Raw genomic sequence first — 14,915 nt, 5'->3', positions numbered from 1 at the left:
TCTTTTTCTCTCCAAGGAGGGATATTTGTATCTTAATAGTAATTAATTTCAGCAAATCATCAAGGTTGAATACTCTTTATTCTTAGCTGCAACAGTTCAAATCCTGCATTGGATCTCCAGCAGATCTTCACTTTTTATTCAATACCTATAGCTTGGCACAAGAAGTTATAGTTGTGGATAGTATATACTCACTACTGGTTTCTGTTTGAGATCCAACATTTCAGTATTTATTGTTTTGAATTGGTAATGACTTTGGAGTGCCAAAGCCAACTATGTCTTTGATGAGACTATGACAAGAATTATTGCAAAATAGTATAAAACAAATAACCAAATGACAAGATGTAAGTATCACTTGAGCTGACCACTTAACCAAAATGACAGCTCAGGAAAGGGGAGTGTGAAGGCATCTTAGTTAACTCCCAAGGTGTCTATGAGACACTAGTAGGCATAGAATAAGGAAGACTGAGTAAGGAACATGTGGGAATTGAGAGGTTACATAAAAATGGGCTGGTAAAATTTCTCCCTGTTCCTAGATTACATGATATTCATTAGCTTTAAGGAAGTGATCTAAAATGCAAGGGCCAGTTAAGCCAAAGAAAATATAGTCAGAAAATTCAGGACAGAAACACTTTTATTTCCATCAATAGAACTGAGTTTTGGCTCCATTGAACTCCAGATTTATAGCTCTCCTATTAAATCCTAAAAGTTGGGGTAGTGGAGCATGCTTGAGTGTAGATAATCATTGCAAGAAGAAGTATGATGTTTAAAATATCTTACAGCTGTTTATAACAGTCTCTCTTACTGAGTTTATTGATCTGAAGGCAAAGCTAGTGGAAAGAACTATGTGAATGTTTCTTGAATGCTTTACAACCCACTAGTAAAAATTAAACCTGGTTTGCAGGTTAAGTGGAAATCTGAAGTAGGATTCATGGGAGACTTGCAACTGGTTTGTTAACCATTTTCTTAGAAGAATTTAGAACCGGATAAAAATGTGTGAAAGAAAAGGTGATGATGGAGAAAAGCTGGGGAAAGGAAAAGCAGAGTTCATGATTCCAGTAAGAATACCAGTCCAAGAAACAGTACCTCATATTCTTTCTCCCTGCTTCAAACTAAAGTTTCTGATAACTTGTCATCAAATGTAGTCACCCTGGTAAAACATAAACGACACACATCATCCCTGTTTGCCATGGTGGAAAAACATCAATATCATTAAAAGTCTATTTAATAATTTCTGTCACAGTGATGCAGTAAAATAAGTTAAATCACACTGCAGGTCTTCAATCATCTTTCCCATTGTCCAAATAACTTTATGAACTCACTTGTCCATACTTTGATCAGTTTGATCATAGTGCAGAAAGTCAGTATTTGTTTGTAAATTCATTAAAAGTTTAACAAAAAAGAACAGAAAATAAGCTTTTCATGGTAGGTATATTATGTAGCATGCCAAAGTAGATCTGAGGGCATCCATGGTGAGACACAGGGGTGACTGTCCTTGATCTTCCTCCGTTGTCATTTCCTGATGCACCGAATCAGAATTAGCAGAAATGTAAGATAAACTCATACTTTTCGATTTTGAATATGATGGCCTATCTTTTGGATCATATCACAGAAACTATTTTATGCTACTACTATACTCTCAGGAGCATAAGTCACTGGGAAGAAAAGCTGCATTGGAGAACAGTTTCAGTGTTGCACAGGCAAGTATCTCTACTCAAGAGGAAGAATAACCATTTCCTGCTATACCTGCAATTCCTTAGAGCTCTCTCAACCATGCTTAGCACATAAAATCTGACAAGATTAGAACCTCCGGTGGTATGGCTTCGGGCAAAGGAGAAATTCAGTTACCTGTCAGTAGTAATAATAAAGAGATGAGTGAAACCACCACAACGCTCTATCTGTCTTTCTCCTGGATTTCCTCTCTTTTAAGATGCCCTTACCAAGAAGTTATTCATGGTTTCTACTGATGAAAGGAGAAGTTAATGTTGTGCAAAGAAGAAGCAAGACTTAAATCTATTTTATTGGTTGACTAAGTTTCTTTGAATATTTTTATGGCATTTTTAATTTCTGTTTGCTCTCTTTCAAAACTACAAAAGAGCAACAGCTCCCAATGTCATTAGCAGATACGTAATACACAACACATTCCTTACTCTTCTTTTGAGTAACTTCAGTCTTCTGTGCTAAATTAAAGGTTTCAGTTGAAACACAGAAATGGTCTATGCCAACTCCCACTGAAATCAGTCTTGTTATCTTCAGGTATTCCTGCGTCAGTATCTATCCACTTAATAGTGACAGTACACTACTTATTTGTTGCAGCTATGCTGAAATGCTACATATAAGCCCTATTGTTCAACCACCTACACTATCATTTTACAAGAAAACGCACTTAATGAAAGGAATCTAAATATATTCCCTGATAGCTGCTTTAATACATACTTTTAAACTCAGTTCTACACTGTGTTTTCAGATTAATTTGTTTTCATTTTTTCCCAAGTAATCTTCTCTGAATGTCTTGATTTTCACACATTTGGTTGCAAAACACATTTCCCATTAAATGAGTTGGGATTTTATCTGAAATGAGAATAGCAGATAGCCGTTTTTCTCCTGTAGATGGCTCAGTCATCCTAAGGAGAAAAATCTCAATTGCCAGTTCTTTAAGATGAGATTATTTTCGTATTATAATTTATTATGAACTTTTGGTCTTGCAGTATAGCTTTAACGCAACACTGTATGACAGGCAGAGAATTAAAAAGTGCAATGACCATATGACTGCTACAGTACTTTTACAGCCTTCTTAAGTGAAAGCTATTTTGAAAAAAAAAAAAAAAAAAAATTAGAAAGAAAGATTTCAGGCTAGAGATTTGTGTAACATGCCCCTACAGGAAGTGAAAAGATTCCTCCAAGTGGAATCTGACACATATCCAGTCAAGCTTTTAAATGGTATGTCTGGCCACTTATGCAAATATGCAAATATGCAAAGATAAATGAGGCATATCTTTGATGTAAGCCTTTAATAATAATAAAAGATATTGTGGACAACTTAAACAGATGCTATAGGGTTTACAGACGGGTCCTCTGCATTTATTTTTTTTCTTTTTTTAAACTATCTATTAAAAATGTACAAAGGCCAGAATGCTTGTAAAGAATATCATCTTCTCAACATAGCCTTGTTTCTGAAAGTTTTCCATTTCTTTAACAGCACGTGATTTCTCTCCATCCTCGATATGTTAACATTTTACCAAGATTTTTTAATTTCAGTTTAAAAGCTATCTTTTTGCTTTCTGTTTGGATTCCAGCAAGATATCTATGTTGTTTCTTTTCCTTGAAGTACACAGTGAAATCTGTGATTCTGTGACCTTAGGAAGCAGGTGTAAAAACACAAGTCCCTTGTATTTTGATGATAGAATATATGTGACAAATCCTGTCGGGACCCTCGCTAGAATATCTGACATTATAATAACTCAGTGCTGTGCAAAGTCTTGGCTAAAATACAGCTTAAAATGTGCTGGATTGTGTCAAAACAGTTTTAAAGTACTCCTAATTTTGCCTGTTGGCCATGTGAATTAGTATTCTCACTCCCGCTTTGGATGAGCAATAAACTAGCATTTCCTGCACAGTGAGGACTCACGAATTGGCCAGCAGGTCAAGGGAGGTGATCCTGCTCCTCTACCCTTTGTTGGTGAGATGTCACCTGGAATACTGTGTCCAGATGTGGGGTCTTCAGTACAGAAGAGACATAGGCCTGATAGAGCACGTCTAGAGAAGTGCCACAGTGCCTCCCCTATATGTAGAGGCTGAGACAGCTGGGACTCTTCAGCCAGGAGAAAAGAAGGCTCTCAGGTGACATGATAGTAGCCTTTCAGTATCTAAAGGGGCTGTAAGAAAGGACAGACTCTTTAACAGAGCGTGTTGTGACGGAACAAGGGGAAATGGCTTCAAGATCAAAGAGGGTAGATTTAGGTTAGATACAAGGAAAAAATCTTTTACAGTGAGGGTGGTGATGGGAGGTTGCCCAGTGATGTCATTGAAGCCCCATCCCTGGAGACTTTCAAGGTGAAGCTGGATCAGGCTCTGGGCGATCTGATCTAGCTGTGGTGTCCCTGTTTGTTGCAGAGTAGTTGGACTAGATGGCCCTAGAAATTTCTTCCAACGCTAAGGATTCTATGATTCTATTATCATAGTGTTTAAGTGTCAGTAGACACTGGAGCTCATTGCAGCGATGTTTTCCAATACCGGTCATGAAGAGTGTGATTTTAAGGAAATTTCTAAATGTGAAGGACAGAAAAAGCTACTTTGGGTGTCTAATGCATACATCTATTTCTGTATTTTTCTTCCGCTCTGTCCTAACTTCCAGACTGCTTCAAGCTCTGTCCTCAGGCTGATCTGAGCATAATGACGCATTCTTCATTCATTCATTTTCAGATCTTACCTTATCACTGAAAATCACTTAAAACAAGAGATGTTTTATACATATTCCTGTACGTGCCTTTTTACTTCTGAACCCTGGCAGATAGTCTAGGGCATAGTTTCTCTTCATCCTTGCAAGCTGTTTTGTTTTTTTCTTTAACTACACGGAACGTTTGAACTATTCAGTTAAAGAAATACCTGAGATGGGGGGTGTACTTTGGTCCACTTCCAGATGCCCAGACAGTTACTTTCCCACTCTGCTTCCTCAACTATACAGGTGGAGAAAATAAAATGGAAAAACTTTGAAAAAATAAAGTGGAAAAACTTTGAGCAATGAATTCTAGTGGGAGATGTCCATGCCCACAGAAGTGGAAGTGGATGTAGGTCAGAATTATTGTCACTTCCAACTCAAACCATTCTATGATTTTATGAAAGATGGAGAGATCGCTTGCCAATTACCTTCACATGCAAAACAGACACAACATGAGGAAAACTATTTGCATTTATTGCCAAGTAAAATAGATTTAGCCAGAGAAAATAAGCAACAAGCTTAAACAAGACCTTCCTACCACCTACCCTTGTTTTTGTTCTCAGTGCTCAATTTCACTCCTTCATTTCCAGCTCCTCATTCCCCACCTTGAGTGGTACAAGTGAAATGACAAATGGGACGTTGTGGTCAGCCCATAACTGTTCCTTGATGCTGTTCCTTTTTCATCATACTTTTCCCTTTGTCCAGATTGGGCTCTTTACCATTTGCAGGGAAATACCATCTCTGGTACCTGGAACACATCCTCCATTTTCTCTACCTTGTTGTCCGCAGGCTGTTTCTCACTCTTTTTTATTTTCTCCACTTTTGCTTGTCCAACATTTTCTGCCATTTTTTAAATACACTTCCTAGAGGTGCCACCATCTTGGCAGCTGGGGACAATTCTGCTCCACAGTGGAGCCATTGGAGCAAGCTGTGTCTAACATGAGGCAGCTCCAGCTTCACCTCAGAGGAGTCTGCAGCCACTTCTGCCAGCACCTGGGCTCTTACAGCACACTAGCAAATGTAAAATAGCATTGTGATATATAAAAAAAACAAACAAACTATGTGAAGTAAGGTTGTTAAAATACGCGTATTTAAGTCCTGAAAGCTAATGCATAACCTGAAAAAAGGTTGCTACATTTGCATTCAGATTATAAAAATAAGTTAGTGATCTGCAAATCTCTGTGTAGGATTGATATTAATGTTTGTCACATGTACATACAGTATGTGTAAGTCTGCATTGATAAGCACATTTTCCTTTTGGCTATATTTCTTCCACAAGCAGATTTATGAGCAATTCTTTATTTCTTTTTACTAACTCTAATTGTCTTCAGATGTTCTAATAATATGAAGATCTCTTTTCAGAAGCTTTGAATATATAATCTGAAAAAATACAGAAATTGTTTTTTAATTCATAATCAGCAAATATGATTAGTAAGCACTCTGGATGTTTTTTTCTTATCCTTAGTCAGACCAATGTTTGGCTTTGCTTATATTTAGCAATTTTGGGTTACAAAACTAAATAAACATTCACATGTACATATAGAGATCCAGTATATATTATTACAGAATACTTTTCAGTAGGATATAGTCTAGTAAAAATAGACTTCTGCAACATTGGCTGCCTTGCTCATCTGCTGCAGAATAGTCTTGGCATGGCTTCCGCTGTCATCATTCATTAGACATAGATCTAGATTACATCATCCAGAGTGGATTTTTCCCTAAACATGACTTGAACTACAACACATCAGTTTTGCCATTTAGTACTCACCATGGGAATGGAAGGGACTTTTCCATTTCCAAACATGCACAAAAGCAAACTGATCCAATACACCATTTATGGGTGAAAACTGCTTCTCAAAACAGTTTTCATCATCATTTTATTATCATGATACATATTTGTGGAAGCCCAGTCATCACCTAGGAACTCCGGAATATGCTACAAGCTTACCTTGCAAAAATTCCTCAAGATAAAGATTAATTTCAATTACTCATTGAATGTTGGAATATCAAGTGCAGCTTAAGTTACATACATTCAGCCACTGGATTTAAAAACAAACAGATGTATCTAATATCCAAAGTTTGATTGATAGTATGATGTCTTGAAGAATGAAACTGGAATTGAAAAAGGCAATGGCAGAAACAGAGGTCTTTGCTAGCTACAGCAATACAAAACAAGATACTGGACTTGAAAATCCAACAATTCACAGCTATTGCAGACTTAAATCAGCCATACATGATCTGAAGATGAGAAGAAGAATTGGTTGCTTTACAGTGAAATCCAGTACACTAGGAGATATCAAGACCCATTAACTGATATAAGTGCATAATTGACAAAGAAAAATCTGCAAATCTGAGTGAATCACATTGGCTCCCTGGAAAATCTGTACATAACAGTATATGTGTGTGAATGTGGTTCAGAGGCCAGTATGCAGAGCCACTTAAGCTAACCAGTAAGAAACACTGAAGGAGGAAGTCTATGTTAATACAGCACACAATTTTCATGATAGAAATGGAAATACAGATTAGCAATTAACTAAGACTTGAAAGTTAGGATGCAAATATTTTATATATATTTGATATTGATGCTATCTTTTATATCAAGAAACCAAACTACATTTAAACAGCCCTCTATAAAAGGTTAAGTCAGACTTTGTAACTACTTGATTGCATGAGGAATGACATTTGACAACTGCAGAAACAGATAGCTTGAGATGGCATATATGTTGGTATTTTGGAGCACATTAGTAGCATAGTTTGAAGCAAATGCCCCAATAGTGTCTACTAGATGCATGTGTTTGGTGAGCAATAACTCAATTCTTTTCAGAGGAAACTAGATCGAAATCTGTGCTTGAAGTGCATGCAAAATGCAAATTCTCATAAAATTCTGATCTGTTGTTAGGTCCTTTGGACAGTTTCAAGTAACATGTGTGTTGTAAATGTTAGAATCAGATGTCTACACTAAACCTAATCTAGGTCAAAATATAAATAGTCTTAACGATGATAGGTGACTCAACAATGACTGTTTTGGTCTGCTGGTTTAAGGGTGTTTCTCCAAAAAACTTTCTTGCAAACATAATTCAATTATTCTAGCCTGTCTTGACCATGTTGCCATAGTAGGCTATGAATGAAATTTGTCAGACTTCTCTAGGTGGTCTAACTATATTCTCTAAATCCTTATTTTTGAATTTAATACATAGTGATTAATATACAAGAGGATGGTGCTTTCAGATAGTGTAAACTTCAGTGATGTTTAGAGCAACAGATAATAAGGTGAGTAGGGAAATGATAGATTACTCTATCTCATTCCTACTGGAAAAAAAAAAAGGAGAAAAAATATGAGAAACAAAAAAACTCACCATCTAAACTCTCATCTTTTTTTTTTTTTTCTTCCTAGATTGGGCCTTTTTTTTAATTATTATTCTTCATTGATTTTACCTATGATTCCATGGGTAAAGAGAAAAATGTGTCAAGTATAAAATACACTTGAAAAAGTTAGTAAATCTAAGGCAAAGATAACAAGGAATGTCTCATTGTCATATACTTTCTAACAACAATTAAAGAAAAACTGAAGAAATTCAGGGGAAAGCTACTATCTAACATATCCAGCCTTGATTTTATACTTTATACTAAAAATGATCCCTCAGAACTTTAGCTGAAAAATTTCTAAAAGTTATGTAAGTATACAGAGTTCATTCAAAGGCTGTTCATTTACAGTGATCTGTCTAGCCCACAACTGAAATAACAACTATGAGAGGAGGACAGGGGGATCCCACAGGGATTTTGGTCTCCAGACCAAAACTGTTCAACATCTTTATCAACCACATAGACAGTGGGATTGAGCAAGTTTGCTGATGACACTAAATTGAGTGGCTCAGTTCACACATAAGAAGGAAGGAATGCCAACCAGAGGGACCTGGACATGCTTAAAAAGTGAGCACTTGAGAATCTAATGAGGTTTAACAAGGCCAAGTGCAAGGCATTGCTCTTGAGTCGAGGCAATTCCAGATATGAATACATAGTGTGAGAAGAACTCCTTGAGAGCAGCCCCGAAGCCCTGAAGTAAAAAACCTGGGGGTCCTGCTGGATGGAAAGCTGAAGATGAGCCAGCAGTGTGTGCTTGCAGCCCAGAAGGCCAACAGTAGCCTGGGCTGCAGTGAAAAAGGGGTGGCCTGTAGACAGAGGGAGGTGATTGTCCCCCTTTACTCTGCCCTTGTGAGACCCCATCTGGATACTGCATCCAGGCCTGGGGCTCCTAGTACAGGAAGGATGTGGTGCAGCTGTTGGACCAGATCCAGAGGAGGGACATGAAAATGATAAAAATGAAGCACCTCTCCCATGAAGAAAAGTCTTGAGGGCATTGAACTTTTGCAGCCTGGAGAGAGGAGGCACAGGGGAGACCTCATTGCAGCATTCCAGTTTCCAGTACTTGTAAGGAGTTTACAAGGAGGAGGAAGTCTGACTTTAAACAGTCTGATTTGCGACAGGACAAGGAAGAATGGCTTTAAACAAAAAGAGGGGAGATTTAGGTTAGATGTTAGAAAGAAATTTTTTACTCAGAGGGTGGTGAGGTATTATTTTTGCTATTTGTTGCTTTCGGAATGTCATTTCAATGCAGTATTTTACAGGACAAAACAAAAACAAAGAAACAAAAAAAAGAAAACAAAAAAAAAAAACATGAAGCAACATGCTTTGAACAGTTTATACAGTAAATGAGGAAGAGAAATCAGCAGGGATGGGACTCCAGAAGAATGGATAGAGAAAATTTCTTTGAATAGCTGTATTAATGATTAATTTCTTTACTAGATTGAGTTTGACCCTTTCCGTGGTCAGTTTGGCTAAGGTTACATGCACCTGTTATAGTGGCTGGAGTCAGACATGGATCTCTATAATTTCATTGAGCAGAACTTGCTAGTCTGAATACATTTTTGCCATCCTAGTCACATGGAGAGTCTTTTTACATTTGTCCATTTGGATCCTCAAGGCATTCTGCATTTCTCGTTTTTTCTTTACAAGTATAGGAAGGACCTTTGCATCTAATAACGGTAGAAATCAAGCCTGGCAGGACTATCATGTATTATGATTGGATTTTGGCTCAGTGCTAGATCTTAGTGTCTGATGATATTGAGAGTGTACTGCTGAAAAGAAACTGCCCTGCTGAGTCTTGAAATGCTTCCTCTCAGACATGTATTCCATGTCCCTATCCAGTCTCATCCAGAGATCTTCAGTGGAAATACACTCCCCCTTGCAAAAATAAATAAATAAAAGTAAGGAAAAAAAAGTCAAGTTCAATTTGCTCCCTTTCTTGTTATCTTGTTGCATCCACATGACATTCACACCAGCTACATAAATGGCTTACTAATCTTTTCATACCCTGAGTTTGAGCACAGCCCTGCCTTTGCTTCTTTGCCATTTGGGTCAGCAGACCATTAGTGATTCCTCTCAATGCCTGTTGTAGCCCAGCTGCCTCCTGCCCTTTGGCATGCACGTGCTTTACCTCTCCTCCCCAGAGCTTCTACAGTCCACCATGCCCTAGGCAGTGCTACTCTTTCAATTGACCATGCAGCTTGGGGAGTCATGTCAGAGCTTCAAAAAGCTTCCCCACAGCTTTATCATAGCGACGCTGCTGCTTGGCTTGGCTTTCTCCAACCGGCTGCTTTGCAGCTCCATTTCTGCAGCTGTCCATGCCCTACCGAGGCACAGCTTGCAGCTTTCTCTTCCTCTAGATCATCTGCTTTGTGATACTGCTCCCAGCTGTGTTTTTCTTCTTCTGACAGTTGAGGTCACAGGAAAAAGCATTCTTTTTAGATGTGGTTGTATCTATTTAATGTGTCCAACTGAATACGCAGTTAGCCACTCTGAAAATACAGCATGTAAGTGATTGAAATTCTGATTCATTCTTTGAAATAATTGTGCAAGAGTTTAGTTAATGTGGCAGGGAGAAAACATTCAGAACAAAACTGGCATACGGCATGAAGTCTGACAGTTAGCAGTGATCCCAGTAGGGAAAGTCAAATAGAGGCTTTCTTCTGTATTTTTATTACATCCATAGGCACTATTTAAGGCAGTAGGATTTAGGCTTAAGATAAGTTTTAAAATTTTCCCTTGTTTTTACAACATGCTTAATAGCAATTCTGCATTCACTTTCAATTTCACTGAGATTCACATTTAAATAATGATAATTGCAAAGCAGATTTGTGTAAAATTAACGTATTTGTTCTCAAATGTTTGTCGTGAGTAGATGTACATAGTTTTCTAGCATGGAATTTTATGTCTTTGACCTAATTGGACTTTGGCCCAGTTTGTTCTGAGCATAGCCAGACTAAATTTTTGGTTTATGAAAACAAACAAATGAAACCCACAATAAAAAGTTTTAGTTTACTTTGTTGAGTTGCATCTCTTCTCTTCAGTGCTGTATATCACATATGTGCAACAACATCACACATGCATGTACCACAATAACACATAGTGGTGTGTTCACAATATACCTTCAGTTTCAAATTAAGGATTACATCTATGCTGTTTCCTGAGTTACTGCTAAAGAAAAATATGGCCAGATGTTTTTGTTTTTCTTTTTCTTTTTAAATTTGATTTGATAGTCCTTTTAAGGCTCTTTCCTAGCATGGCTTTGTTCTGTGTCACCTAGCAAACATTTTTACATGGGATGCAAAGCATTATGCATAGGAGGCAATCTAGACAAACTAAAGTAAACTGGTTCTTTTTAGGATAGAATCATATAATTGTTTGAGTTGGAAGGGATATTTAGAAGTCATCTAGTACAACTCCCCTTCAATGAACCATTGGGAACCATAGAGATACCTACAGCTGGATAAGGTTGCTCAGAGCCCTGTTCAACCTGACCTGGAATGTTTCCAAGGATGGGACATTCACCACATCTCTGGGCAGCCTGTTCCAGTGCCTTGCCACCCTTACTGTAAAAAAAAAAAAAAAAAAAAGTAATAAAAAAAATTCCTCATATCCAGTCTAAATCTCCTCTCTTATCTGACACAGATCTCCAACACCATCAGACATTATACCCTCGAACATTCATGTGAATTAGTTACAAAAACACCATTTTTGATAGATTTTCTACAGTTTTCAAAGTGTTTCAGATCTTTTGAAATTGGGGGGGAGAGGAAAAAAACAAAAAGCAAAGCAGAAAAAAAAAGAAAACCACGAAGACTGTTCCTCTCCCATACTAATAGGTGTTTTCTGTCAGATCTCTGATCATTTATTTTTTTTAACCGGATTTTATTTAATGAGGCAACAAATTCAGTTCTTATTATGAAAGGAATAATTTGAGGACCTATCTATTAATGTTCCATCTACTTACATTTATTGCTGTAACAGTTTTAGGAAAGCAATTGATTTACATCTCTTTAGCAAGCCTAGGAATTGCATTACTTATAATTTTCTTAAACTCATTTGCTTTATTGGGCATCCTACCAGGCTGTCTAAACCTAGTTTATGGTCTCCATATTTTCATAACCCATAACCTTGCACATTTACATTGTTATACAGCCATGGAAAGCAATCAGAAGATCATCTATACATTTTATTTTCACTGAATCTACAAATTGAAGTGAAAGACATTTTCATTTGCTCCATAGTAAGAAAGCTCATAGTAGATTATAATTAGAGTGTTCTATTTTAAGACTCAAAACCAAAGAGCACACAAAAGCACAGGAAACAAAGCTAAATTAGATACCTTGCCAAAACATTCTTATGTTGATTAAGCAGTGACCTGCTTAGTGGATGAAGGTAAGGCTGTCAATGTGGTCTACCTGGACTTCAGTAAAGCCTTTGACACTGTCTTCCACAACATTCTCTCGAGTACTGCGATCAGTTTTGGGTGCCTCAGTACAGAAAGGACATAGAGGTGCTCAGCAGGTCCAAAGAAGGGCAACAAAGCTTGTGAAGGGCTTGGAGAATATGCCCTATGAGGAGAGACTGAAGGAACTGGGGCTGTTTAGTTGGGGGAAGAGGAGGCTGAGGGGCGACATTATTGCTCTCTTCCAATGTCTGCAAGGTGGTTAAGCGAGAGCAGAGTTGGTCTCTTCTCACTGGTGACAGGTGATAGGACAAGGGGAAATGGCCTCAAGTTGCACCAGGGTAAGTTTAGGTTGGATATCAGGAAACACTTCTTTACAGAAAGGGTAGTTAAGTACTGGAATTCGCCCCCTATGGAGGTGGTTGAGTCACCATCCCTGGATGTGTTTAAAAACTGTTTGGATGTGGTGCTCAGGGCCATGATTTAGTGGAGGGTTGTTAGTTAGGGTAGTATGGTTAGGTAGTGGTTGGACTCAATGATCTTTAAGATCTTTTCCAATCAGAGTGATTCTATGATTCTGTGACTTAAAAGAAACATAATTACAGCAGTACTGTTTTAAAATGTGTTTGTTCATAATTTTTCCAAGCATGTATGAAAGCACTGCACAAATCGGAGTTTCACATTGGTTTTTTTTTAATTATCATTTTGTCAACAGTGAAATATAACAGGATGTTTCTTCTATGTTTCAAGATACATTAAATTCTAACTTAGGACCCTTTCACAATTTGACTTACAGAATCACACAGAATCACAGAATTGTAGGGGTTAGAAGGGACCTCCAGAGATTATCGAGTCCAACCCCCCTGCCAAAGCAGGTTCCCTACACCAGGTCACACAGGTAGGTGTCCAGATGGGTCTTGAACATCTCCAGAGAAGGAGACTCCACCACCTCCCTGGGCAGCCTGTTCCAGTGCTCCGTCACCTCACTGTAAAGAAGTTCTTGTGCACATTTGTGCAGAACTTCCTATGTTGCAGTTTCCGGCCATTTCCCCTTGTCCTGTCTGCACTCACCACTGAAAAGAGTCCGGCCTCGCCATTCTGCCCCCCACACCTTAGATATCTGTAGACCTGGATCAGGTCCCTTCTCAGCCTTCTCTTCTCAAGGCTGAACAGACCCAGTTCACTCAGCCTTTCTTCATAGGAGAGATGCTCCAGGCCCTTCACCATCTTTGTGGCCCTCCGCTGGACTCTTTCCAAGAGATCCCTGTCTTTTTTGTACTGGGGAGCCCAGAACTGCACGCAGTACTCCAGATGAGGTCTTATCAGGGCAGAGTAGAGGGGGAGGATCACCTCCCTCGACCTGCTGGCCATGCTCTTTTTAATGCACCCCAGGATGCCACTGGCCCTCTTGGCCACAAGGGCACACTGCTGGTTCATGGCCAGCCTGTCGTCCACCAGGACACCCAGGTCCCTCTCCGCAGAGCTCCTCTCCAGCAGCTCATCCCCCATCTTTCATGTAATGTAATATTTGTACTCTCTGTTTCACTGTACTTTATAACCTACTTTATCATCTAATTCATATTCTAATAATGAATAATACCAGACATATCTTAGAAACCATCTGACACATTTGTCTGATTGGAAATGTGGACCACTAACAATTTTCAGAACATTTTTTCTCCAGATCCCTATGCATCCACTTTACAGAAGATATTTTTTCAAACCACACTTTTCTCCTTCTTAAATCTGTATCATCTCAGACATTGTAAAGTCTGAGATGGTAACATAAGCACAAGACTCACTATTCTGTCATAAAAATAAATCTACTTGTTCTGATGTTACATGCTTTTGACAAGAACACCCTGGATGCTATTCACCTCTTTGTATTCTTGAAGTATCTTGATTTATTTTCTGAGATGTTCCTGACTTTTTCCAGGGACTGGTCTAGCGTACACTACAAGGCTTACCAGTCTTTGGAATTGCTTCTATCTTCATCAGTTTCTCAGGAAAAAAAAATATATATATATATTACTAATGGCACTTGAGATTATTTCAGCCAGTCCCCTAACTATACTGGAATGAATACTCTCATGCAATCTCATTTTGAAATGATTCAGTTTAGCTAAGAATTGAATTTATTCTTTTCTTATTCTACCCTGAATTATCACCATATTTTAGATTTATATAATGCATTAACAGCATAATGTGGAAAAAAGTGAAAGAACAGGATTCTCAAGACTATCTATTCTGCCAATTTGAAATCTGCTTAGTTTTTGTTTTGTTTTGGTTTTAACCTGTGGAATATTGTTCCTGAACTCAGAGTAACTTCTTGCAGGATAAGGGAAACAGCTGCAAAAGAGCCACAAGAGAGAGACAAGAACAGTGACACGCATGATATCCACGGACGTATACCAAGCCAAGTAAATCCTTACAGCAGTCATTTGTACATATTGATACAGACAATTGAAATAGTAGGGAGAAAAAGTAATCATACACACAAGAACATAAAAACCTAGACAGAAGGACAGATTGACATATGCAAATCTATCCAGTTATAGCTCACATTGCACTGCACGGCTAGTGCATCTTTGGCATGAGATGAATCATGTTCTAAGGCTTGTTCATTGCTCTTCACTGACTATAAAAGAAGTATAGACAACTTGCTTGGATAAAGATATCAAGAATTCATTAAATCAATCCTACACATAGCTA

The sequence above is a fragment of the Tympanuchus pallidicinctus genome, unplaced genomic scaffold (assembly GCF_026119805.1).
Source record: "Tympanuchus pallidicinctus isolate F22 unplaced genomic scaffold, pur_lepc_1.0 scaffold1, whole genome shotgun sequence".
NCBI classification, from domain to species: domain Eukaryota; kingdom Metazoa; phylum Chordata; class Aves; order Galliformes; family Phasianidae; genus Tympanuchus; species Tympanuchus pallidicinctus.
The sequence above is the reverse complement of the archived record's forward strand: the minus strand, read 5'-3'. Positions refer to the sequence as shown.